We start from the raw sequence: 27,588 nt of genomic DNA, 5'->3' as shown, positions 1-27,588 counted from the left end.
TGGCAAGTACCATCGGGCGTGCCGGGCTGGCTACGCTCGCGGGGGAAGAAGAGGGTTCCCGTCCAGAACAGGTCTCTGGACGGCGGTGCACCTGGCCCCACGGTGGGCGCCAAATGTCGGGTGGTAGGTGCGACATATGCCAATGGGTGGCTTATCATTGTGGGAGCCAGTAAGACGTCGCCGGTGCCTGGAAACGGGATGAGGCGAAGACATGCACGCCGGCGAATCTTACCCAGCTTCGGGGCTCTCCGTGGAGATAACACCCCTACTGCTGCTCTGCGGGGTCTCCGCATGGTCACTAGATGAACAAGTAGCTACACGGTGCTCCTTGAGCTGTTTGGCGAGAGGAGGAAGAAGGGCACGGCTTGCTCTCTTCTCCTCCCTCTGTGGTGTCTGAGACGAGCAGGGATTCATCTCTCTTTGCATGGATGCCCCGGGGGGTTTATATAGGCCTATCCCCCGGGGGTACAATGGTAATCCGGCTGGGCGCGGGGCCCAGCCGTCTGTGTCTACGCTCTCCGGCTTCTGCGCCGGCTGCTGGGGCCCGCCGGCTAGTAGGTCCCGCCGGCTGCGGGCTCCTTGGTCGACAGGCAGGCCCCACTGGCAGGGCCTTGTCGGCGGCTGGTTACTGTTGCTCAATCTTGGTGACGAGGGCTTCGCCGAGGTGGGCGTGGCTACAGTGCCGCCGTCCGGCGGGTGATCGCTGTAGCCTCACCGCGTCTTGTCTCCTTAATGGGGCGTCTTCTTCGAGGGAGGTGGCAAGCTGGCTGTGGGGAGCTGGCTCTATCTTGGGCCGACTGGGGGAGGTCTGGCCGCCTTCGGGTGTCTCTCTGCCCGAAGGGGCCCACCGCCCGTGGGCCGTACTGGTAGCCCGTCGTGGATGACATCAGGGTCAACGTGGCAACAGTGCTGCGCCGGACGGGTCATGGCCACCCGTACGGCGCACTGTGCCAGGCGTGCTCCGGGATTCGGGGGTGGCAGGCTTCACTATAGCCACGCCCCGTCACATCGCCGTTATGTGGATGCAGACTTCGAGGGTACGATCTTGACCGCTTTATGGGAGCCGGCTTCTCTTCATGAGGGCTGAAGTCGGGCCGCCTTCCGATAGCCGGCCTGATGACAGCCGGCAAGGGGAAGGCGGCCCTGTGTCTTGGTTTCTTGAGGGCCGAATCGGCTCGTAATTTTTTCAGAAGGGCCAGGGGGAGCCGGCTAGGCTACCCATGGTTATTTACTCCGACAGTTTAACACCTCGAAGAGGTGATACTCGCAGATACGCCATGTCTCCAATTTCATAGACTACCTCCTTGTGTTTTGAATCTGGATAACTCTTTTGTCGGGACTGATCTACCTTGAGTCTATCTCGAATTAGCTTAACCTTCTCTTCATACTCCTTAATCAAATCTGGTCCAAACAACTGGCGGTCTCCAACTTCATCCCACATCAACGGCGTCCTACACCTTCTTCCATACAGGGCTTCGAACAGTGCCATCTTCAAACTGGCCTGGTAACTATTGTTGTATGGGAACTCTGCGTAGGGCAGGTTGTCATCCCAACTAGATCCATAATCTAGCGCACAAGCTCTCAACATGTCCTCCAGAATCTGATTGACTCTCTCGGTCTATCCATCTGTCTATGGGTGAAAAGTTGTACTTAACTCCAGCCAGGTACCCAAGGTCTGGTGCAGCTGGTGCCAAAACTTTGAGGTAAACTGTGTTCCTCTATCTGATATGATGGTCCTCGGAATCCCATGCAGACACACGATCCTGGTCATGTATATCTTGTCCAACTTCGCACTTGTATATTTGGTCTTTACTAGGATAAAGTGTGCCACTTTGGTCAAGCGATCAACTACTACCCATATAGAATCATATCTTGATTTGGGCCTGGGCAATCCGATGATAAAATCCATGCCAAGCTTATCCCACTTCCATTCGGGTATCGACGTAGGCTGTAGCAATCATGCTGGCTTTTGATGTCCTGCCTTCACTCTTTCACATACATCACATACGGCTACATACTCGGCAATATCCTTCTTCATACCAGTCCACCAGAAACGCTCCTTCAATCCAAATACATCTTAGTGTTTCCGGGGTGTATCGAGTATGGCGAATCCTGAGCTTCCTGTAGTATCAACTTTCTGATCTCTGCATTATTGGGCACATATATACGGTCCTCAAACCATAAGGTGTCGTGCTCATCCTCACGAAACCCTTTGGCTTTCCCATCACTCATCTTCTCCTTTATCTCAGCGATCTCTTTGTCATCCTTCTGAGCTTCTCGAATCTTTTTCAATAATGTTAACTGTACCTCCAATGTTGCCAAAAGGCCTTTAGGAACTATATCCATTTGAAGTTCCCTGAGATCCTCGGCTAAATCCTTTGGCATCTCTCCGCTTACGAGGGTGTTAGCATAACTCTTACGGCTCAAAGCATCTGCTACAACATTGGCCTTTCCTAGATGATAATGCAACTTTATATCATAATCCTTTATGAGCTCCAACCATCTCCTCTGCCTGAGGTTAAGCTCCTTCTGGGTGAAGATGTACTTCAAACTCTTGTGATCCATGTATACATCGCAACTGTTTCCAATGAGAAAATGTCTCCAGGTCCTGAGTGCGTGCACCACAGCTGCTAACTCCAAATCATGCGTGGCATAACTTAACTCATGCGGTTTCAGTTTTCGTGAGGCATATGAAACCACTCTTCCGTCTTGCATCAGTACTCCTCCATGTCCTAACCGTGAAGCATCGCAATACACTTGGAAGTCCTTGCATATATCTGGAAGAATCAGCACTAGGGCTGAAGTCAATCGTTTCTTCAACTACTGGAAACTTTCTTCACATTCATCAGTCCAATGGAACTTAGTGTCCTTCTTCAACAATGCCGTCATAGGCTTTGCAATCTTAGAGAAATTCTCAACAAATCTCCAATAGTATCCCGCAAGTCCAAGAAAACTGTGGATCTCTCTAACTGAGGTGGGTGCCAACCACTCAGTGACTGACTGAACCTTAGTGGGATACACGGCTATATCCTCTCCTGATATAACATGTCCAAGGAATCCAACTTCCTTCAACCAAAACTAACATTTACTAAACTTTGCATACAACTAATGTTCTCTGAGCTTCTCCAGAACCATACGTAGATGCTCCTTGTGCTCCTCTTCATTCTTCGAGTATACCAAGATATCATCAATGAACACCACAACGAACTTATCCAAGAACTCCATGAACACCTTGTTCATCATACTCATGAAGTAGGCAGGGGCATTAGTCAATCCAAAAGACATGACCGTATACTCATACAGCCCGTACCTTGTGGTGAAAGCTGTCTTAGGTATATCCTTCTCTCGAATCTTCAGCTGGTGATATCCTGATCGCAGATCGATCTTCGAAAACACTTTAGCTCCTGTCAACTGGTCAAATAAATCATTGATCATCGGCTGTGGGTACTTGTTCTTGATCGTCACTTCATTCAACGCACGATAATCAACAACCATTCTCAAAGATTTATCCTTCTTCTCAACCAAGAGCACTGGTGCTCCCCATGGTGATGAACTTCGTCGGATGTAACCTTTCTCCAACAACTCCTTAATCCGCTTCTTGATCTCTTCTAGATCATTTGCGGGTATCCAACAGGGTCTCTTTGATATTGGCCCGGTGCCTAGCAATAGCTCTATCAAAAAAATCGATGTCTCGATCCCGCGGCATGCCTGGTAACTCCTCAGGAAAAACATCTGGGTAATCCTTCACTATAGGTACTTCCTCCTGAACAACTCACGTGCGGGTATTTACTTGGCTCCTCCTAGGTGCATGCCTAGATACATACTTGATCCTTTTTCCCTCCGGGGTATTGAGCAAAATCGACTTACTCGCGCAATCGATGTTTCCCCCATACATCGATAGCCAATCCATTCCCAGTATCACATCCAATCCTTGTGACTCCAAAATTATCAGGTCTGAAGGGAAAATATGGCTTCCTATGGTCAATGGCATCTGAAAGCATCCTTGGCTTGCCATATACTCCGCTCCTGGTGAACTTACTAACATGGGTGTCCTGAGTACTTTAGTGGGCAGTCTATACTTATCCATGAATCCCCTTGATATGTATGAATGCGATGCACGAGTATCAAAAAGAACGATTGCAGTAAATGACTTAACCAAAAACTTACCGATAACTGCATCAGGGTACTCCTCAACCTCCTCCACGATCACGTGGTTCATTTGTCCCCTGTTGAAAGGGTTGGGCTTCTTCGCAGTGCTTCCATTACCATTCCCATTCTTCACTTCAGGGCACTCAGTGGCGTAGTGTCCAGTCTTCCCGCACTTGAAACAAGTAATGTGACTTAGGTCCTTCTTGGTGGGTGTGGATGGGTTAGAGCGGTTCTGATTACTACCTGCTCCATTCCCGTTTCCATTCTTGGGGCCACTGTGGTTGTGAGAACTCCCTCCATTGTGGGTGTGACCTCCATGGTTATGGACAAGTCCTCCCGAGTTCGGGGTTAAATGAGGCTTCTGCTGAGCTCCTGAGTTGTACCTTCCTTCTCCATACTTCCTTTTGCGGCTCTCAATTTGCTGCTGCTTCCCTTCAATCATAAGAGCCTTGTCTACCAACTCCTAGTAGTTGTTCAATGTTTCCACCATCAACTGCATGCTCATCTCATCATTCAGCCCCTCCATAAACTTCTGCTACTTTGCGGCACCTATGGCCACATAATCAGGGGCATAACGAGATAGCTTACTAAATTCATCCATGTACTGCCCCACAGTACGGTTCCCTTGGCATAAGTTGCGAAACTCACGCTTCTTCATGCTCATAGCTCCCGCTAAGACGTGGGCTGTGCAGAATGCTTGCTAGAATTGGTCCCATGTAACAGTGCCTATGGGATAGGTGACGGTGTAATTCTCCCGCCATGAGGCTGCTGGTCCATCCAATTGGTGTGCGGCAAAACGCACCTTCTCTGTATCAGTGCAACCAGCGGTGGTCATCTCCCTTCCAATCCAGCGTAGCCAGTCATCCGCAACTATTGGCTCGGTGCTACTGGAAAACACCGGTGGCTGTAACCTCAGAAAATGAGCTAAGTTTTCAGCTGGTGGTGGTGGTGGTGGGTTGTTGTTGTTGCCTTAGTTTTGAACTAACAACTGCATCAAGGTATTCTACTGCTGGATCAACTGAGTGAGCTCTGGTGGAAAGGTAAATCCGAGGTCACGTCTCGGAGGCATCTGGGGGTTTAGAGGGAAGAGAATAGAAAGAATGAGGTCTAGTGAGAAAACACTACCCATATGCACATGAGACAAACACAATCATATCACTCAATCAATCAAGCAAGGGCATACAATCAGTCTAGAACTATCCTTACAAAAGTGCTTGGGCTATACTTTATACATGGTGGAATACTACTACTAATATGGTGGCCGACTAGAAATTTTGATCGGTCAAAGACTCCATGATGTCTGCTCCAGCTTCGTCTTCAAAGTCATCATCGCTGACATCAGGGTCGGAGTCGGTGTCGTCGATGATGATGTAGTCTTCAGAACGAATCTCCTTGGGTTCCTCGTGTTCTCCTGTTGGCGTGGGGTCCCCCATGAATACTCCTAGCTTCCTTGTCAGGTCATCATTCTTCTCCACTAGTACGACGATTTCCTCCTCATAATCTTCACGAGTAGCCTTGAGTTCCTCCTCCAGCTCCGTTATCCTTGTCATCGCTTTCTTCAGATCTATGATGCCTACACACATCTGGTTTTCCTGGCGTCGAATGTGCTGGTTTAACTCCTGGATGAAAGCTGCAATGGATCTATCCTTCCTGGTGCTAATCATCTCCCATTGCTCATCTCAGCGCCCACAAATCTGGTAGATAGTATCCTTGAGATCCTTCTAGTAAACTTCTCCAATGTGTCCCATGGTGATGTGGGCTGCCATACTCTTTCCTAGACTCCAGGTTGGTGCATCAGAAGAAAACTCTATTGGCTCAGTGACTGGCGTGAATGTCCTTCCTAGAACTTGAACTTGAATCATCCAGCGCTCCAATTCTGGTAAAGTGGCATTGTAAGTTCCGGTGAAGCTTGGTATTCCAATGTTCAGGTACTTAGTGACTTCCTTAAAGTGTCGTCCAAAAGGTGCTTCTTCATCCGGTTGTGCAAACTTGATCCTTGCGTCCGCCTTCCTAAAGAGTAGAAAATGGAGAGGAGTCAGAAATGAGAAGAGATTAGTGATCTAGGGCTTTAGCTTAGTGGTCGTGTCCTACACTCAGTGTGTGCTCTGATACCATCTTGTAGCGACCAGATCACAAACGGTCAAGTCTCTGTGCTTCAGTGTCATCCCTGGATTGGTAATGTTGACACACACAGTACTCGAAGGATTTATAACAGAGTAGCAATCACACACTTCTTACATCGAATGTCTCCAAAGAGAACTTATTACAATAAATATGGCTTAAGGCCATCTAACATGATAATAGTGGAAGGCTTGGAAGATAAAATGAGACCATCAACTCCAACGGCATAGCTGAGCTGTATGGCAATGACCTAGCGAACCTTACTCTTCATCTGAAAAGTCTGCAACATGATACGTTGCAGCCCGAAAACGGGTCAGCACATGGAATATGCTGGCAAGATAATACAGTAGAGCAATGAACAGAAATATGCTATCACTATATGCATATATGGCTGGTGGAGGCTCTATGGTTATTTAGTTTTTGCGAAAAGCCAATTTTTCCCTATATCAAAGGAATAAATTTGATTTAACTATCATGGTGGTTGAAACATCATTGAAAAGGTTCCTCCAACTCAATCCCAATTAAAAGTAATTATCAACCCAACAATTTAATTAAGAGTGATGAGATACAATAGGAAAATCAAAGTACTAGATACTCAAGATGTCCATAACCGGGGACACAGCTAACCATGATTAGATTGTACACTCTGTAGAGGTTTGCGCACTTTTCCCCACAAGACTCGATCTCCTCCGTTGGATTTCTCGCACTACTTGGTGTTTGAGAAACGGATGACCGAGACACAGTCTTTCAGAAACACTAACTCTTTACTCTGGGTGGACAGTTACACCTACTTTCCCCTACATCTGCTAGCCCACCACTGAAAGAGGTCATGCAACATACTCAACTATGCCATAGCCCATAATGGCTTGTGGCTGCACGCGGAAGTTTGTAGCATGAATAGTCTAAAGATCCCTTTGAGCCTGGGTGGCGGACCGTAGGATGATCACATGGGTACTCCGGGATATCCTAGGACAACACTAGATTCTCCAGGTGCCCAAACAGAAATCCACCCAGATGTGCATTAAAGTTTCCACCTTAAGTTGAACCATTAATTAGCATCTCACATCTGTGATGGATACACTCAGACCCAATCCACGTCTACGAGCATAGCATGGCAATATAAGTATAACATAGAAATAACTCCCAAGGTTTGATAACAAAACAGGGCATTAGGTTCTACCTCATCAACTACTTCGAAACCCACAAGTTAATAACATCCTAATCATGCAGTGTTTGCGGATTGGAACTAATGCATAAAAACTAGGTATGAAAAGAGTATGATCAATGTGTTACTTGCCTTGCCGACGATCCGGAAAACCTAGGGACTCGTAGTAGCACGCTTCGCACTCCGGGTGTTCTATCATAAGCAAACAATAGCATACATAAGCAATCAAGCAAAGATGCATAGATAAAACTCAAATAAGAAGAATTAATCAGGAAGTTCAACTTAAGAACTCCGGTTTGCAAAAAGAATCAAATCAAACGGAGCAACGAAACACAAACTGCGAAAGAAACAAGATCCGATTACTAATCTGGACTAAAGTCAAATTTTACAGTACCAAAATCTTGTTCAAGTTGGTTAAACAGAAAGAGGGCTTCGAGACGAAGATCTAGGCGCTTGAATCGCCTGATTCCGATAAACGAGCGAAATGATAAACTAAAACGAAAATTGGATCAGAAATCGTGATTGAAAATAATCGCGAAAAAGCCAAGAAAAAGAAAAACGAACGAACAGGCTAATGAACGAACGTTCATTGTCTGTGACTAACGGGCGAAAACCGTTCGTTAAAACGAACGTACGGATGAACGTCCGCTAAATAAACTAAACCAAGAAAACCAACAAACCAGTCTAAAAAGTAACTAGGTTTTTTTTAAAAACACATGGTTTTTACCTAAACCGAAAAAACCGAACGGCGAGATTTGCGAACTCCGGTGCGGATCCGGCGGCTTTCGGCGAGCGGGCGGCGGCGCGGGCGATGGCGGGGTGTGGCGCGGGGCAGCGGAGGGCGGCACGGCAGCGGCTCGGCGGCGGCGCAGCAGTAGGCGGCGAGCGGCGGCGTGCGACGGCGGGGCTGGCGGCTAGCGGCGGCGTGCAAGGCGGCGGGCTGGCGGCTGGCGGTGGCGACTTGGGGCTCCAAGGAGGCCCCGGGTCCGACTTTTAAAGGGGGAGGGGAGGCAGCTTGCGGGAGGGGTGAAGCCATGGCGGCGGCTCAGACTCCCTCGAGGAGTCCGGCTCGGTGACGACGGCGACACGGGGCTGGCTGGGCCTGGGCCGCGGCCCAGTTCGGTCCGGCGGGCTTTCTCTCTTTTTTTTAAACATATTCCACCCAAAAGAAATCCTAGAAAAATAAATAAAAGTCTAAAAATACAAAAACAAATTTTCACCATCTAAATAAAATATTTAGAACAAGGTGAACGTTTTCTTGGCCTAAAATGCAATTTTAAAAAATGCATAAATTTTTCCTATGCAAATAAAATAGCAATAAAATCCGAATAAAATCAAATATTTGACTTTAATATTTTCCTCCTATATTTCATTTATTTTGGAGAAGTCATATTATCTCCTCTCTTATATTTTTATATGAAATATTTTCGGAGAGAAAAATAATAAAACAAATGATCCTTGTTTCGATATTTGATAAAATTCAAATATGAACACCATGAAATCCCCAACTCTCTCCGAGGGTCCTTGAGTTGCTTAGAATTTTGAGGATCGCGAAACGAAATGCAAATAAAATATGATATGCATGAATGACCTACGTATAACATTCCAGATTGAAAATTTGGGATGTTACACAATGAGGAAAACATCTATGACAGGGCCTACACATATTCTACCATAGCACTTACTACTGTTCTCATATCAACTCTAAGCAATAACATGCTTTGTCATAAAAATCTTGGAAATGAGAGTAACATATAGCAATCATGAGGTTATGCTCATAATATCTATTCTAACAATCATTAGATGCCAATTGTTCTCATATCAACTCTAACAATAACATGTGTGGTCATAAAAATCTAGGAAATGAGAGGAACATATAGCAATGATGTGATTATAGACATACTATCTATTCTAAATTTGTAACAATGAACAGGCAGTCGTATTCATAAGGTAAATATGAGATGAGATAGAACAATTACACGACGATAGATTCCACCAGTATAGGTAGCCAATCTGTGTGTCGACGGCGTTAACGATGCCATCATGCACTATAGCATCAGACAGAAATGTTGCCTCAACAGGATTGACGATGAGCTATAACCATGTATGGCGACCGGATTCCGGATAGTATAATCCCATGTTGAACAAGGCAATGAGCCTGTAATCCATGTGGTCTTCTGATGGCATGGGCACTTCACAGATTACAACTTTAAGCAAACAGAGGTCAAGCCAAAATCTCCACGTGTCTCATGCATATTAGGCAGGAGTGTCCAGCGGGCCGCGAGGCTCGATGGCGGCGATATCCAACGATGGAAGGGTGATCTCTCGCTGGGCATAGATATCCACAAGATCCACGGACTACCGGATTGGTGGATGAGGACGATCCAGTTGGCCTTCATGCCCGCCCAGTAGTGGCCGCACAAAAAGGACATGCGGACGGGTAATGGTAGCATGTCGAGGGGCACCACGGCAACCTCCGTAGGATCGTCAAGTCGGTGTCTAGGCCACCTGCGAGGATTGGGCATCAGCAAGCAGGGTGTCTTGAAAAGAGCTGGCCTGTTGTAGACGAGTAGACGGTACAAAGGCACTGAGCATGCGGCTAGACAGACGGTCCTGAGCAGGTCCATACGATTACAGATATGCTCCAAGAGAACATCGGGGAGGGAATTCCAATCGCGGCTCTGCCTGTCAGTCGGTTCTGCCATGGGGTTTTTAGGGCACTGAGTGATTGGGGTTTTCGGTGCATGCGAGCCAGCGGGGAAGTGGATTTAGTGGGCAAGCAAAGAAGATGGTACGCGCGAGCTACCAAGGAAGATGGCACGGATGGGCGAGTAGTGAGAGGGGGGAAATGGTGTGCGGCCGACGATGGGGAAGAGAGTAGGAAAGAAGAAGAGAGGAGGAACAAGAGTGAAAGACGGCGAAGAAAGTGCAGTAAATCTCAATTCTACTACTACTACTACTACTACTACTACTAGTACTACTACGAGGATGTATCGTCCTTCGGAGTTTAAATAGTTACGCCGATGACATGTGGGTCTACCTCAAGAGGGCCCATATGTCAGTTAATGGAGGAGAGAGGTATGTAGGCATATTTGCGGAAGCATGCTCCACTAGCAAATATGATGGTAGTACTGGGTAAGGCTGATTTAGTAACACCAACACGCTGGTTCAGCTTATTAATTAAGTGTCCCATCTGCTGCAGCGTGTATTGTCACTTCACTGTGAAGACTAGTTGAATAGTTCTCTCTGACCGAGATGGGTTGCAAGGACTTCCTATCTATAGTATCCCTATGACTTGTGACGACCTGAGACTGGCGCTCCGGAAGCCTTCCATGTATTTCGTTGTAGTTGTGTGTTCCATTTGTTTGTTGCATTTCATCATAGCATCATGTACATTGCATTCACATGTTTTTTTCAAAACACGCATCCCTGCGTAGTTGCTGGTTCTCCTCGTTGTTTTCATTGACCGTTCCGAGACCAATGAGGTTTTTCGATTCCCTCTTGTCAAACCACCTAACCCCTCTTTGCATAGTGCATTGACCCTCGCGTGCGTGTCCGAAACTTACCCGAACCCGAACTGGGCTGTCGTTATCGATTGGTTCAGATCATTTCCGAACATCCTTAAGATATCTTCCGTTTCTCCATTGGACTCCCCTAACCTTTTGTTCTCGACCGCCCGATCCCGATCCAATGATCCAAATCCTCCCTCCTTTTTACCTACTTACTATATAATCAAAGAAACCATAAAAATCTAGGGATCATGTCCCATCCATTCCGTGTCCGCCGCCACCACCATCTTCTTGGGGATTCGCGCTGCCCAACCTCCTGCAGCCACCCACTCTCCCTCGAATCCTCCATTGAGCCAATCCCGGCCTCTCTGGGATCCATCCAGCCGCCTGGCCCTGTTGGGGAACATAGAATTTCAAAAAAATTCCTACAATCACGCAAGATCTATCTAGGAGAAGCATAGAAATGAGCGGGGAGAGTGTGTCCACGTACCCTAGTGGACCCAAAGCTGAAGCGTTTATTAACGCGGTTGATGTAGTCGAACGTCTTCGCGATCCAACCGATCTAGTACCAAATGCACAACACCTCCACGATCTACACATGTTCAGCTCGATGACGTCCCTTGAACTCTAGATCCAGCTGAGGCCGCGGGAGGGTTTCGTCAGCATAACGGCGTGGTGACGGTGATGATGAAGTTACCGACGCAGGGCTTTGCCTAAGCACTACGACAATATGACTGAGGTGGAAATCCGTGGAGGGGGGCACCGCACACGGCTAAGAAATCAACTTGTGTGTCTATGGGGTGCCCCCCTCCCCGGTATATAAAGGAGGGGAGGAGGAGGAGGGCCGGCATCAAGGGGCGCGCTCAAAGGGGGGATTCCTACTCCTAGTAGGAGTTGGTTTCCCCCTTTCCTAGTCCAAGTAGGAGAAGAAGGAAGGAGAGGGAGAGGGAGAAGGAAAGAGGGGGGCGCCGCCCCCTCCTAGTCGAATTCGGACCAGCCCATGGGGGCGTGCTGCCTCCCCTTGTGGCCCTTCTCTCGTTTCCACTAAAGCCCAATAAGGCCCAATACTTCCCATGGTGAATTCCCGTAACTCCCCGGTTCTCCGAAAAATATCCGAATCACTCGGAACCTTTCCTATGTCCGAATATAGCCTTCCAATATATGAATCTTTACCTCTCGACCATTTCGAGACACCTCGTCATGTTCGTGATCTCATCCGGGACTCCGAACAAACTTCAGTTATCAAATCACATAACTCATAATAAAAATCGTCATTGAACGATAAGCGTGCGAACCCTACAGGTTTGAGAACTATACGTTATTCCCTTTCTCATCGGTGTGTTACTTGCCCGAGATTTGATCATCGGTATCATCATACCTAGTTCAATCTCGTCACCGGCAAGTCTCTTTATTCGTTCTGTAATGCATCATCCCGCAACTAACTCATTAGTCACATTGCTTGCAAGGCTTATAGTGATGTGCATTACCGACGGGGCCCAGAGATACCTCTCCGATAATCGGAGTGACAAATCCTAATCTCGATCTATGCCAACTCAATAAACACCATCGTAGACACCTTTAGAGCATCTTTATAATCACCTAGTTATGTTGTGATGTTTGACAGCACACTAAGTGTTCCTCCAATATTCGGGAGTTGCATAATCTCATAGTCATAGGAACATGTATAAGTCATGAAGAAAGCAATAGCAATAAACTAAACGATCATAGTGCTAAGCTAGCGGATGGGTCTAGTCCATCACATCATTCTCAAATGATGTGATCCCGTTCATCAAATGACAACACATGTCCATGGCTAGGAAACTTGACCATCTTTGATTAACGAGCTAGTCAAGTAGAGGCATACTAGGGACACTTTGTTTGTCTATGTATTCACACACGTACTAAGTTTCCGGTTAATACAATTTTAGCATGAATAATAAACATTTATCATGATATAAGGAAATATAAATCACAACTTTATTATTGCCTCTAGGGCATATTTCCTTCAGTCTCCCACTTGCACTAGAGTCAATAATCTAGTTCACATCGTCATGTGATTTCACACCAATAGTTCACATCTTTATGTGATTAGTTCATGTCTTCATGTGACTAATACCCAATGGGTTTACTAGAGTCAATAATTTAGTTCACATCGCTATGTGATTAACACCCAAAGAGTGATCATGTTTTGCTTTTGAGAGAAGTTTAGTCTACAGGTCTGTAACATTCAGATCTGTATGTATTTTGCAAATTTCTATGTCTACAATACTCTGCACGGAGCTACTCTAGCTAATTTCTCCCTATTTCAATATGTATCTAGATCGAGACTTAGAGTCATCTAGATCGGTGTAAAAGCTTGCATCGACGTAACTCTTTACGATGAACTCTTTTATCACCTCCATAACCTAGAAATATTTCCTTAGTCCTGTAAGGATAATTTTGACCGTTGTCCAGTGATCTACTCCTAGATCACTATTATACTCCCTTGCCAAAATCATGCTAAGGTATACAATAGGTCTGGTACACGGTATAGCATACTTTATAGAACTTTCTATTTTCTGCCATGGCCGGGTTTTGAGTCTTTACTCAATTTCACACCTTACAATTCAGGCAAGAACTCCTTCTTTGGCTGATCCATTTTGAACTCCTTCAAAATCTTATCAAGGTATGTACTCATTGAAAGTCTTATCAAGCGTCTTGATCTATCTTTATAGATCTTGATGCCCAATATGTAAGTAGCTATATAGCTAATTCTTTCTTTAAAAACTCCTTTCAAATTCTCCTTTATGCTTTCGAGAAAATTCTACATCATTTCTGATCAACAATATGTCATTCACATATACTTATCAAAAAGGATGTAGTGCTCCCACTCACTTTCTTGTAAATACAGGCTTCATCGCAAGTCTGTATAAAACTATATGCTTTGATCAACTGATCAAAGCGTATATTCAAACTCCGAGATGCTTGCACCAGTCCATAGATGGATCGCTGGAGCTTGCACACTTTGTTAACACCTTTAGGATTGACAAAACCTTCTGGTTGCATCATATACAACTCTTTTTTAGTAAATCCATTAAGGAATGTAGTTTTGATATCCATTTGCCAGATTTCATAAAAAGCGGCAACTGCTAACACGATTCAGACATACTTTTAAGCATCAATATGAGTGAGAAAATCTCATCATAGTCAACACCTTGAACTTGTCGAAAACCTTTTGCGACAATTCGAGCTTTGTAGATAGTAACACTACTATCAGTGTCCGTCTTCATCTTGAAGGTCCATTTATTCTGAATGGCTCACCGATCATCGGGTAAGTCAATCAAAGTCCATACTTTGTTCTCATATATGGATCCCATATCAGATTTCATGGCCTTAAGCCATTTCGCGGAGTCTGGACTCATCATCGCTTCCTCATAGTTTTAGGTTCGTCATAGTCTAGTAACATGACTTCCAGAACAGGATTACCATACCACTCCGGTGCGGAACATACTCTGGTTGACCTACAAGGTTCGGCAGTAACTTGATCTGAAGTTTCATGATCATCATTATTAATTTCCTCACTAATTGGTGTAGGCATCACTGGAACTGATTTCTCTGATGAACTACTTTCCAATTCGGGAGAAGGTACAATTACCTCATCAAGTTCTACTTTCCTCCCACTCACTTCTTTCAAGATAAACTCCTTCTCTAGCAAGGATCCGCTCAGAGCAACAAAGATCTTGCCTTCGGATCTGTGATAGAAGGTGTACCTAACAGTTTCTTTTCGGTATCCTATGAAGACGCACTTCTCCGATTTGGGTTTGAGCTTATCAGGCTGAAACTTTTTCACATAAGCATCGCAACCCCAAACTTTAAGAAATGACAGCTTAGGTTTCTTGCTAAACCACTGTTCATACGGTGTCATCTCAACGGATTTTTAGATGGTGCCCTATTTAACATGAATGCAGCTGTCTCTAATGCATAACCCCAAAACGATAGTGGTAAATCGGTAAGAGACATCATAGATCACACCATATCTAATAAAGTACAGTTATGACGTTCGGACACACCATTACGATGTGGTGTTCCAGGCGGCGTGAGTTGCGAAACTGTTCGACATTGTTTCAACTGAAGGCCAAACTTTTAACTCAAATATTTTGTCTCCGCGATCAGGTCATAGAAACTTTATTTTCTTGTGACAATGATTCTCCACTTTACTCTGAAATTCTTTGAACTTTTCAAATGTTTCAGACTTGCGTTTCATTATGTAGATATACCCATATCTGCTTAAATCATCTATGAAGATCAGAAAATAACGATACCGCCACGAGCCTCAACACTCATCACATCGCATACATCCGTATGTATTATTTCCAATAAGTCAGTGGTTCGCTCCATTGTTACGGAGAACAGAGTCTTAGTCATCTTGCCCATGAGGCATGGTTCACAAGCATCAAATGATTCATAATCAACTGATTCCAAAAGTCCATCTGCATGGAGTTTCTTTACGCGCTTTACACCAATATGACCTAAACGGCAGTGCCACAAGTATGTTGCACTATCATTATCAACTTTGCATCTTTTGGCATCAATATGATGAATATGTGTATCACTATGATCGAGATTCAATAAACCATTTACATTAAGTGTATGACCATAGAAGGTTTTATTCATGTAAATAAAACATCAATTATTCTTTGACTTAAATGAACAACCGTATTGCAATAAACATGATCCAATCATATTCATGCTCAACGCAAACACCAAATAACATTTATTTTAGGTTCAACACTAATCCTGAAGGTAAAAGGAGTGTGCGATGGTGATATTATCAAACTTGGAATCATTTCCAACACACATCGTCACCTTGCCCTTAACTAGTCTCTGTTCATTTTGCAACTCATATTTCGAGTTACTAATCTTAGCTACTAAACCAGTGTCAAATACCCTGGGGTTACTATGAACACTAGTAAAGTACACATCAATAACATGTATATCAAATATACTTTTGTAAACTTTTCCATTCTTCTTATCCACCAAGTATTTGGGGTAGTTCCGCACTCAGTGACCATTCCCTTTGCAGTAGAAGCACTTAGTTTCAGGCTTAGGTCTAGCTTTGGGCTTCTTCACGAGAGTGGCAACTTGCTTGCCATTCTTCTTGAAATTCTCTTTCTTTCCCTTGCCCTTTTACTTGAAACTAGTGGTCTTTTCAACCATCAACACTTGCTGCTTTTTCTTGATTTCCACCTTCGCCAATTTCAGCATTGCGAAGAGCTTGGGAATCATTTATGTTATCCCTTGCATATTATAGTTCATCACGAAGTTCTAGTAACTTGGTGATAGTGACTAGAGAACTCTGTCAATCACTATCTTATCTGGAAGATTAACTCCCACTTGATTCAAGTGATTGTAATACTCAAACATTCTAAGCACATGCTCACTAGCTGAGCTATTCTCCTCCATCTTGTAGGTAATGTACTTGTCAGAGGTCTCATACCTCTTAACATGAGCATGAGTCTGAAATACCAATTTCAGCTCTTGGAACATCTCATATGCTCTGTGGCATTCAAAACATTTTTGAAGTCCCGGTTCTAAGCCGTAAAGTATGGCACACTAAACTATCAATTAGTCATCATACCGAGCTTGTCAAACGCTCGTAACGTCTACAACTGATCCTGCAAAAGGTCCATCACCTAGCGTTGCATTAAGGACATAATTCTTCTATGGAGCAATGAGGATAATCCTCAGATCACGGAGCTAGTCCCCATCATTCCTACTAACATCTTTCAACATAGTTTTCTCTAGGAACATATCATAAATAAAACGAGGAAGCTATACGCGAGCAATTGATCTACAACACAGATATGCAAATACTATCAGGACTAAGTTCATGATAAATTTAAGTTCAATTAATCATATTACTGTAAGTTCATCTAGTTCCCCTTAGTGATTTTGGTGTATTGAAGACTTATAAGTTAAGGGACAAATGTGTTTATGAGTGTACACATGTCTATAAGTCTATGAGAAGTTTGATATTTACAGAGAAATTCGACCCCTAAAAATGAAGTTCATCGACTGAAGACTTTGGATTTCTGAAGACTTTCTGAATACTTTGAAAGTGAAGAAATTGGTGCAATCCTGAAGACTTGGTATTCATCTGAGGAACATGAAGCGTGAAGACGTTCATTTTTGTAGTTTCATTTTCTCTTTCTTAAGTCATAGGAAACACCGTACTGTTAAAGGGGGTTGAGGAAGTACTAAGGAAAAATTTCCATGTGATGCTCAACTCAAAATCCTACACCTACCAATCCCTTCGAGTGAAGCCATTGGAAATCTCATACAGTTCAGTCATATTCTTCAGTGACAGAGACGAAGTTCTTCTGGTCTCTGAGGAATTTGTTCTGACTGAGGAGTTAGGAATTCGCTAGTGCGGATTGCCTACAGAGTGAGGAACATGATAGCTCTGAGGATTTTGCTACTCAAATTTCCAACCATTGCTGTGCCTTGTGCCAGCTGTCCCAAAATATCTACCCACCTAACGGTCATATCATTGAAGGGCATTTATATCTTATCATGTCGGGATGCTCCCTAGGATATAAATAGCCATCCCCTACAACCACTAGCTGGTTGGGTGCTCCGAGAGAAACCGACACTTGTCATTTGAGAGCTTCCCATCCTCCGAGGACTTTGAGCGAAAATCATCAAGTGAGGAAAACCCAAACCCAAACACCTAAAAAACCCAAGTGATTGAGCATCACTGAAGAGATTGATCCTGCGTGGATCTGACGCTCGTTACCTTTGAAGACTGTGCTTCTTCACTGAGTGTCCAAGTTTGTGAAGGTTCGGATGTCACCTGAAGACTTACCAGACGGTTAGGCGTCAAGGTTTAGAGCATCCAAGAGGAATTGTGGATCACCGAGTGACCAAGTTTGTGAAGGTTCGGAAGTCACCTGAAGACTTACCACGAGTGATTAGGCGAGGTATGTGTGACCTTAGCTCAAGGAAAATACGGTGAGGACTGTGTGTCCGAGACTATGTGTCCTCAGGTTTAAATACCTAGCCGCTCCAACCAGATGTACAACTGAGACAGCAGTTGGAACTGGTCTACCAAATCATTGTCTTCACCAAGCTCACTGGTTCTATTTCTTCAACTCTTTCATTTACTCATAACTATGTTGAGTGCTTGTTTGTATCTGTGTTTGAAGACTTTGACTGAATACTTTCTCAATTTCCTCAGTTCAATTTCTTCAATCTGTTTGTCTTCATCCTGTGTTATCCTGTGTTTACGCTTTCTGTACTCAGTGCTTGTCTTCATTTCATCATGATGACTATGCTCGTGTTCTGTTCTGTTTACTTTTGAGTACCTATTCTGTTGCTAGTACTTCTTTCCTAAGGAACTTCCTCCCCTGCAAATTCCTCAGTGAAGAATTCATAAAAATCGCCTATTCACCCTGATGCGGAGCATCCTACGTACATCAGCATGTACACCTTCATAGCACATCAAGCCCCAAGTGGACCTACCGGACTTAAGGTGAACCCGCTCCTCTTCAAGATTTACATGAATATCTATTGGACTTGGTCGCTACCTCACCTTGGATCATTGTGCATCACTAGGTACAAGGACGACCGCCACCAAGCAGTTGGGGAGCATCCCAGAGACCAAGTAGAAGGACCCCAAGGCCACAAGGAGGAAGAAGGAGTGCAACAAGACCAACTCTGCACCTCCCAGGAAACCCCATGCCCACGGGCCTCGAAGACCCCATGCGCACGGGCTACACAGAGAGCGGGCGCCGGAGCACCCCGTGTGCACGGGCCCAACTTACCCCGTGCGCACGGGCCCTACAGGATGGACGGTTGTGATTGCTGTTTGGGCCTCCTCTTCATCCACCTCATCCCTCACCTCCAGTCACCTATATATTCCGTACCTAGACCATTTGTTAGGGTTAGCAAAGGATATGATAGACATATGAGAGCTTTGCTCCATGGATCCACTCCACTAGGAGATCAAGACCTCCTCTTGGAGTGACCAATATCAAGACCCCACATGTGGGAAGGATCCCCAACATAGGATCATCAAGACCTCTCTCCTCATAGGATTGGGATGAACTAGTATCTTGTACCTTTCCCTTGTTGTTCTTGGATCATTGTGACCTCTTGTATGTTCTTGGATCTAGCATATGTGTGATTGGATCTAGTCAATTGAGTGTTTCCTCTTGTTTTCCCTCTTGTGTTCTTCTTGTTCTTGGGGATTGTCCCTCCAATTCGTGAAAGATCTCCACATAGGGTTCTACCCTATATCATTTTGGTATCATGAGTCATGGTTTTGTCACGAAATTGGAGCCCTCCGCTTTGTTTTCTAGCCTAGTTTTGTTGATTTCGTCCTAAATTCGAAAATTCCCCACCAAAAATAGCCCCAATTTTTTTGTGATTTGTTGGTTTTGATGATGTTTTGTTGGATTTGATCCATGGATTTGCTTGGTTTCAAGTGGATCTAGCTTTCCCCCATCTTTTCCCCACCATCCATCCCCAAAATCTCCCCAATTTTGCCCAAGAAATCTCCATTTTCCGCCTCGAAATCGCGAAATTTCCGCCCACCCCGTGCCCACGGACCCCAGACCCCGTGCGCACTGGCCCCCGAAAACTCTCTGGACACCCCATGCCCACGAACCTATACCGTGCACACGGGATCCCTTGCCCACGGGCTCCTACCCCCGTGCGCACGACCCCCCAGGACAGCCGCGAGTGCTTCACCGTTTTGCCCATAACTTCCACATCCGGAGTCCGATTTTTGCGTTCTTTAGCTCGATTAGTAGCTATTGACATCCCCCATCCACCTAGATAGGTTCCATCACCATTTGACTCCATCAAATTTTTTGGAACTTTGGCATCTTTGCCTAGGGCTTCCACCACAACCTCCGCATAACCACCACAAACTTCCGCAACCTAACCAATTTTGTTCCTTATAGCATTTGTGGTTGCTTCAGTAGCGATTCGAGTCTCCTAAGGTGTTTAGGCTACTTAGGGACGATTGTTTCTTGACGAACCACCACCACCACCATAACTCCCGCATAGGCTTACACCATACACTTCTTCCACCCCAACTTAACCCAATTTTGTTTGTGTTGTGAGTTGTGTCTCCTAAGGTGTTTCGGCTACTTAGGGACCGAGCTTCAAACTCCGACACCGTGTATAGTACACCACCTTACCCTCCTCTTCCACATTGCCTACTCGCATAACCCATCATTGCATTTCGCAATTCCCATTGAGCTTCCGCAACACCACCACCGCATCCCACTACCACCATTTGACTTTTGCCCTTGAGATTTTGAGTTCGCGGTTTTTTCCGTTTCCTAAGGTGTTTCGGCTACTTAGGGACGAGTCTCCATCATCTTGGTATCTACATCAAGAACACCGCCACTCACCATCTTCAAGGACGGTAACCTCGACGACACCATTGTACATTCCCCTTGCAATTGCATTGATAACCCCTAGCCCCTTTTGCGTCACTTGCCTATCGAGACTACCATTTGAGTATTGCCGGCAACGTTACTTGTGCACATTAGTGATCTACACCTCCCATTGCATACATACCATATCATATTGGTATCATCATATCATCTCTTGTGTCACAGATTGTTCCTGCATATACACAATTGCTATCTTGGTTTGTGCATTTCGCATAGTGGCCTTATCAAAAAAAGAGAATAAGCTTTTAAGCAAAAGAAAAGAGAGCAAAGAGCTTGTAAGCAAGTGCCATAGCATCATACCACATTGCACATAAGATTGTCATATCCGATCATCTTGGATCATCTTGAGAAGAACATCGGGAACATCATACATATAGCATACTTGGGATAGAAAGCTCATACATTTTGCATCTTATAGGTTGTGCACAAGTGTCGTATCCGCCTATTGAGAAATCGTGCTAGCGTCTCTCTTGAGTTGTGCAACACGAGCGTTTTCCGTGGATTCCACATTTTGTGCTCATTCCTTGGTTGCACGACCCCATTTATCTATCCGTGTGTGTGTTTCCGTGTGCCACATATTGCTATTGGTCTACTTGTTTCACTTGCAAATTCGTGAATCTTTTCCAACATTATTGACTCTTGCTAACATTTTGCATTAAATTTTTGTGCCACTATCCTCACCGAGCTCCACCATAAGCCTTAATTGTGTAGGTGTGAGAATTGACAAGATCCGGTACCAATTGTGCTATTTCCTTGATACATTATGGAGTGATCTTTGATCCATCCTCAACATTGGATAAGGTACATTGGTCTAGTTCTTTCCTTTCTTCCACTCATATTTGTGTGAGTCTTGATGGATAGGCAAGGCATTTCATCTCCGGTCTTCGACAACAACGACGGCATGAACAACTACATCACCAAAGAGCCAATCTTCGATCTACAACGACAAATGCAAGAAACACAATCAAGATTGCGAGAGTGCATCGAGAACCTCTCCATTGACATTCGCTACTCCAAAGCGAGGAAAAGGGACTACATCGACAACAAGCTTTCTGCAGAAAAGGAGGATCAAGATGCAAGGATGGAGGAGATTCGGGCCTTAATCAAGTCTACTTCCCCTTCGCCATCTTCAAGGAAAAGGAGGAGCAAGCACATCGATCCTCTTCGGAGCACCCAAGCGACACAAGAGCAAGTCATCCATGTCCACATCTCCATGGCAACCACCACCACGTTCGTGATCCATCTCGTCATGAAGGACATGTCACCTCCAAGCAACATGTGCACAACGATGACGAACTACATCTATTACGAGCTCAAGCACGACAACAACATCATCAACATGAAGATGCTCAACAAGCGCAAACGTACAAGTCCGAACAAGCCCTACTTCACGCCAAGTCCATGCTTCATGAGCATAAGAGAAGACCGCGAGACGAGCACCACCAAGACGGAGCTACGGCTATAACAACCACTTCGGCATCTTCGCCAAGTGCTATCCAGGCATCTTCACCTTTGGACGCACGGCATCTTCGCCTACTTCCCACGAGTATGCCTACATTGACTTCATCAAGTCCAAGGCGACCACCTAGAAGTGAGGGCGACACTTCCGTCTTTGGAAGCCCCTCAAGGAAGATGGCCGAGCATGGGAATTTCCCTTCGGTCATGGAGGCAAGCTATGAGGTGCCATATCATATGGACCTCCTACAACAAGACAGCGACAAGAAGGTCGAGCTAGGGCCATCCCCTTCGTCCATGGCGACGAGCATGAACCTCTTCAACAACATGAAGACGATGCCCATATTGGACTCATACTCCGAGTCAAGCTACGAGACGGATCATGAGACCTTATCTTTGGTCTTCGAGGAGAGTGATGATGTGCCATCTTCAGCCTTCATCCACGGCTACGACCACGACATGATTGAGCATGGAGACATTTGCACCAACATCTCTCCGACAACAACATGTGACGAGATGCCCCAATTTCCATGTGAGGAGAGCCACCACCACATGAGTGACATGAGTGACTCCACCACACGTGACATTGAGAGCATTTCCTATGAGAGGATGAGTGTGACCACCACTAGCCCTACACTTGAGAGCATGCCACACATCCTATGTGAGGTTGAGCGCCATTTGAGTGACTCCACCAACCATATGAGTGAGAGCATCCGAGAGGGAGTGAGTGAGCCACAACACTTAGTGAGTGAGGTAGTTGACACGGCATGTGAGGCCACTATGTTTCCCAACGACTTACCCTCTACTCCGAGTGTGTTTTCTTCTTTGGTGCTAGGTTTCCTATATGACGACATGCCTATCCTCGACGAGTCCATCCCTCCAATGACGACGATGGCCATGGTGGACAATGATGCACCCCCCACATGGTTCAATCAAGATGAAGATGACCACGACTTGGTCTTCGACACCTCACCTACAACACATGAGCGATGCTCCAAAGGTAACATAGGTGATGCTGCTTCTCTTGTCTAGGGATGGCAATTTTATCCATGGATCTGGATACCCATGGATACCCGACCCGGTTGGGCAAGGGTATGGAGCACATTTTCGCCCATGGGTCCATGGATATGGATACCCACGAACAGCCGGGTTGGGCATGGTTATAGTTTGTGCTCCATGGATATCCAACGGATACCCGTATGACATGTTGGGCCATATGCCAGTGATATTAGAAAGAGCGAATCAATGGGAAATGGCAGGAAATATGCAATTTGTGCCATGAACTATATGCCGTAGAATCAACCTCTAGTATGTCACACTTAAGGACTCATCGTATTACTTGTTGCCTACTTATGCATGGCTTATGTTGTCATTTGTGAATGAATGATGATGAGTTAATTTTATCTTTGGGAAGGCTTCATGCTGACTTTTCTATGCCCATGGAGCTCCATGGGTATGTGGGTGTCCAGTGGGTTTGGGCATGGGCACAAGTTGTGCCCATGGATAATTTGGTGGATGGGCAGAGGGTAGGAAGATGAGTCATGGATTGGATTTGGACCAGCTCCACCCGCCCCAAACCCGACCCATTGCCATCCCTACTCTTGTCCCACTAGTGGACTATTTTAAGAATGATTGCTTGCATGATGTTGACATACCTATACCCATGCTTCATGCTAGTGCGACTTCTTCATGCCATGACTTACCTATTTATGATAAATATGATGATGAGCATGTTGATTTGCCTAGTTGTGATGCCATGCTACATAGGATATCATGTGAAAATTCTTTTGGTCAAATCATGTTTGACAATCCATTAACCTTGTCATATGCTATGAGTGAGATCTCCCATATTGCATCTTTTCAATCTCAACATAGTAACTATGCATGCCCCATTACAATCAATCCCATTTGCACTTATGGCATAGATGACGAGATGATGGTCATTGGCTTTTGTTTTTCATGTGATGATATTGCCATGCTTCCTTTACATGATTTGCGCAATTCATCTACTATGCCATGCCATGATCACATTGCTCCAAATATGCATTATTTTGAATGTTGTCAATATTCTCCATGTGATGTTTCCATTAATGCTCATGAGGAGACCCCCATAGTTTCCTCATACATATTAGGAGATTTTGATGCATTCCATACTTTGCATGATTCTCATAATTGCTTGCACCATATGCATTCCATGAATAACAATGCTCTACATATTTCTTGTGATGCATTACACAATTTGAGTCTCCATTATGCTATACATAACAACAAACCTATCATGATGGCTGACATGTTTCTATATCATGCATCTCATTTATTTGATCATTGGCTATTTTGTGCTAACCAACACTTGCATGTGCGCATCATGATGGATGATGTGTACATCTACCACGCACACACAATTTTCCCTTTGTTTTTGTTGTGTGTAGGTACTCACATATACTTGTCAACCTCTGAATCCCAAGAGTTGATGAAACGAGCTCTTGAGAGCAAAGATGACTTGGGATCCGGTGAACTATCCTTTCCACCACTCCCTTCGCGCAACGACTACGCGCATCTCCCTCACTTGGCTCTCACATGGCTATGGGCTATATACCGCTTCTCGCTTCTTGCTCATTTTACCGTGTTCACTTTGCATGTTATGCTTGCTTCTATGCCTTTGCCATGTAATTGTGACCCTTGCTTGCATTTACCCATGATTCACAATTATGTTACTCCTATGTGTATTTGCATGCTTGGTGGAGATCCTTGTTGCTATTGCCATGTTTATCATGTGCCTCATGCTAGTGTTGATTCTTGTGTTGGGAGAGTCATGATGTTCCATTGCTATTTACATAGGACTTCTTGCCAATACAATGATGATACCTTCTTAATATCTTGCTTTCATGCTTGTGCTATGTCATGTGAATTATGCATGCACACTATTTGCACCCAAGACATGTTTGCCATGATTCCCCCTAGTATGTTGCATCTTTGCAATACTAGCTTGCTTTCCTTGATTCCCATGATTGCTTGCTTTGTCGCATCACCCATGTTCCATTATTCATTGCTTTCTTGGTTGATGACGTATATGTTCATGCCTCTCACATGATATATTTTGTTCATTGCCGCTTTCCTCCAATTGTTGCACCTATGATTATTGATCTTGGAGACTTGGACACTTTACTTGTGATGCATGCTTGCTTGATTGCGCCTATTCTATTTGGTTGTTCTCGCATCATATGCCTCCATACTATGAAATGCTCCCTTGTACTTTCTTATGATGAGCATGATGCATCCACTTGTTGGGTATTTTACCACACGAATGATAGGTTTTGCATCTCCGCTAACCTCGTTTGTTTTTCCGAGTGTTTGTCATGTTCTTTCATGTTGAAGGATTCACAAGGCGATACCGTCATGACACAATTTGTTCATGTGAAGGCGTACACGATGTGCAACACCAACATTTGCGAGAATCTCCTAAAGGTGAACTCCTTCAAATATGCATATTGGATGGGTCACACTTTCATTGTTGTTTCCTTCTTGTTGTCTACATGGTACATCTCGCGAACGAAGGAGCAACATTGAAGATTGACTCTATGGACCTTCACATTGAGGAGCGCTCGGACTTATTGGAGGCACCTTCGAACCTCCACTCATGCAACGACATCGAGCATTGGTACGCCAACTCCTCCATACTTGTTGATTGTGCTCACCCATGTCATGCTCGATGGACATATCATACACATGACAAATTTGCATCTTATGCATGGATTGACTCACATTATGATTGCCTTGTTGCATCTATTTCCATGTCATCCATGATATATGAGCTTGTGCATTTCCTTAGCAAATTTGTTGTGATCTTTCTTGATGGCATATTCATACATCATGATCTTATTTCCTACCATCAATTGCATGATCATATCACATTGAGCATCCATTACCATATTCATGCTATTGATAAACCGTCTCACTATGACATCATTTTGCATCGTGGTTGCATTGATCATATTCACAATACATTTGTGTGCACAATGAATGCTTTTTCCCCCATGAATGCTTTGCATACCATTCCATATCTTTTGGATAAGCTTCATGCACCTTGTCATGCTCACTCTTGTTGCACGGACTCATTCTTACATGATGGACACCTTGTGTGCGCTAACCATTGTATTTCTGAGTGTCGCTTGTGTTTGCTCTTTTTGCATGTATACCACTCCGGAGACACCTTGGAGTACTTGGATTGCACCATGTCTTCAACTCCGTCCAACTTCAAGTCTGTCCACGACAACCGTTTCCATGGTGATGAGGATCACGATCTGAGGTCGGATCTTTCCCAAGGGAGGGGAGATGATGCGCAGCATCCTACGTACATCACCATGTACACCTTCATAGCACATCAAGCCCCAAGTGGACCTACCGGACTTAAGGTGAACCTGCTCCTCTTCAAGATTTACATGAATATCTATTGGACTTGGTCGCTACCTCACCTTGATCATTGTGCATCACTAGGTACAAGGACGACTGCCACCAAGCAGTTGGAGAGCATCCCGGAGACCAAGTAGAAGGACCCCAAGGCCACAAGGAGGAAGAAGGAGTGCAACAAGACCAACTCTGCACCTCCCAGGTGACCCTGTGCCCACGGGCCTCGAAGACCCCGTGCGCACGGGCTACACAGAGAGCTGGCGCCAGAGCACCCCGTGCGCACGGGCCTGTACCGTGCCCACGGGACCCCCGTGCGCACGGGCCCAACTTATCCCGTGCGCACGGGCCCTACAGGATGGACGGCTGTGATTGCTGTTTGGGCCTCCTCTTCATCCACCTCATCCCTCACCTCCAGCCACCTATATATTCCGTACCTAGACCATTTGTTAGGGTTAGCAAAGGATATGATAGACATATGAGAGCTTTGCTCCATGGATCCACTCCACTAGGAGATCAAGACCTCCTCTTGGAGTGACCAATATCAAGACCCCACATGTGGGAAGGATCCCCAACATAGGATCATCAAGACCTCTCTCCTCATAGGATTGGGATGAACTAGTATCTTGTATCTTTCCCTTGTTGTTCTTGGATCATTGTGACCTCTTGTATGTTCTTGGATCTAGCATATGTGTGATTGGATATAGTCAATTGAGTGTTTCCTCTTGTTTTCCGTCATGTGTTCTTCTTGTTCTTGGGGATTCTCCCTCCAATTCGTGAAAGATCTCCACATAGGGTTCCACCCTATATCACACCCCCCTCTAGTCGATATAATGCACTTTCAATTGGTACCAGAGAAAGGTACTCCCTTGTTGTGTGTGATTTTGGTTTAACCGCCTGGAGTTTTAGTTATGTCGACCAAAAGTATGATCAAGGTCTCTGCTGGGTGTCCTACCTTCGATGTACGGACTACCCCTACTGGAAAAATAAGATGCGAATGCCTCTTGAGGCAATTGATAACGATCTCTGGTATGTTGTGGAAAATGGTGTTCCCTCAGTCACACCTTCTCCGAATGCTGCTGATGTGAAGAGATTCAAGAAACTCGACTCTCAAGCGGAGAATATGATATGTGGCCATCTGAGCAAAGGACAGTATGGAAGAGTGAGTGCTTTGGAAACTGCTAAGCTTATCTGGGATAGGCTGTCCAAAGTCAATGAAGGAGTCTCATCACAGCATGACTCTCGAGTTGATGTTCTTCGCAATCTCTTCAACTGCTTCAAAAGACTCGACAATGAAAATGTTCAACAAACCTTCGATCGCCTCACTAACATCTCAAAT

General features: G+C 45.0%; 1 pseudogene; it reads left to right on the top strand.

Annotated features, from left to right (window-relative positions):
* LOC147970746 (uncharacterized) overlaps window positions 1-27,588 on the top strand; it is a 43,741-nt pseudogene that overhangs the window by 9,007 nt on the left and 7,146 nt on the right.

This window comes from Triticum urartu, chromosome 5A (genome assembly GCF_056163025.1).
Source record: "Triticum urartu cultivar PI428250 chromosome 5A, HENAU_Tu73, whole genome shotgun sequence".
NCBI lineage: Eukaryota > Viridiplantae > Streptophyta > Magnoliopsida > Poales > Poaceae > Triticum > Triticum urartu.
The sequence above is the reverse complement of the archived record's forward strand: the minus strand, read 5'-3'. Positions and strand labels throughout refer to the sequence as shown.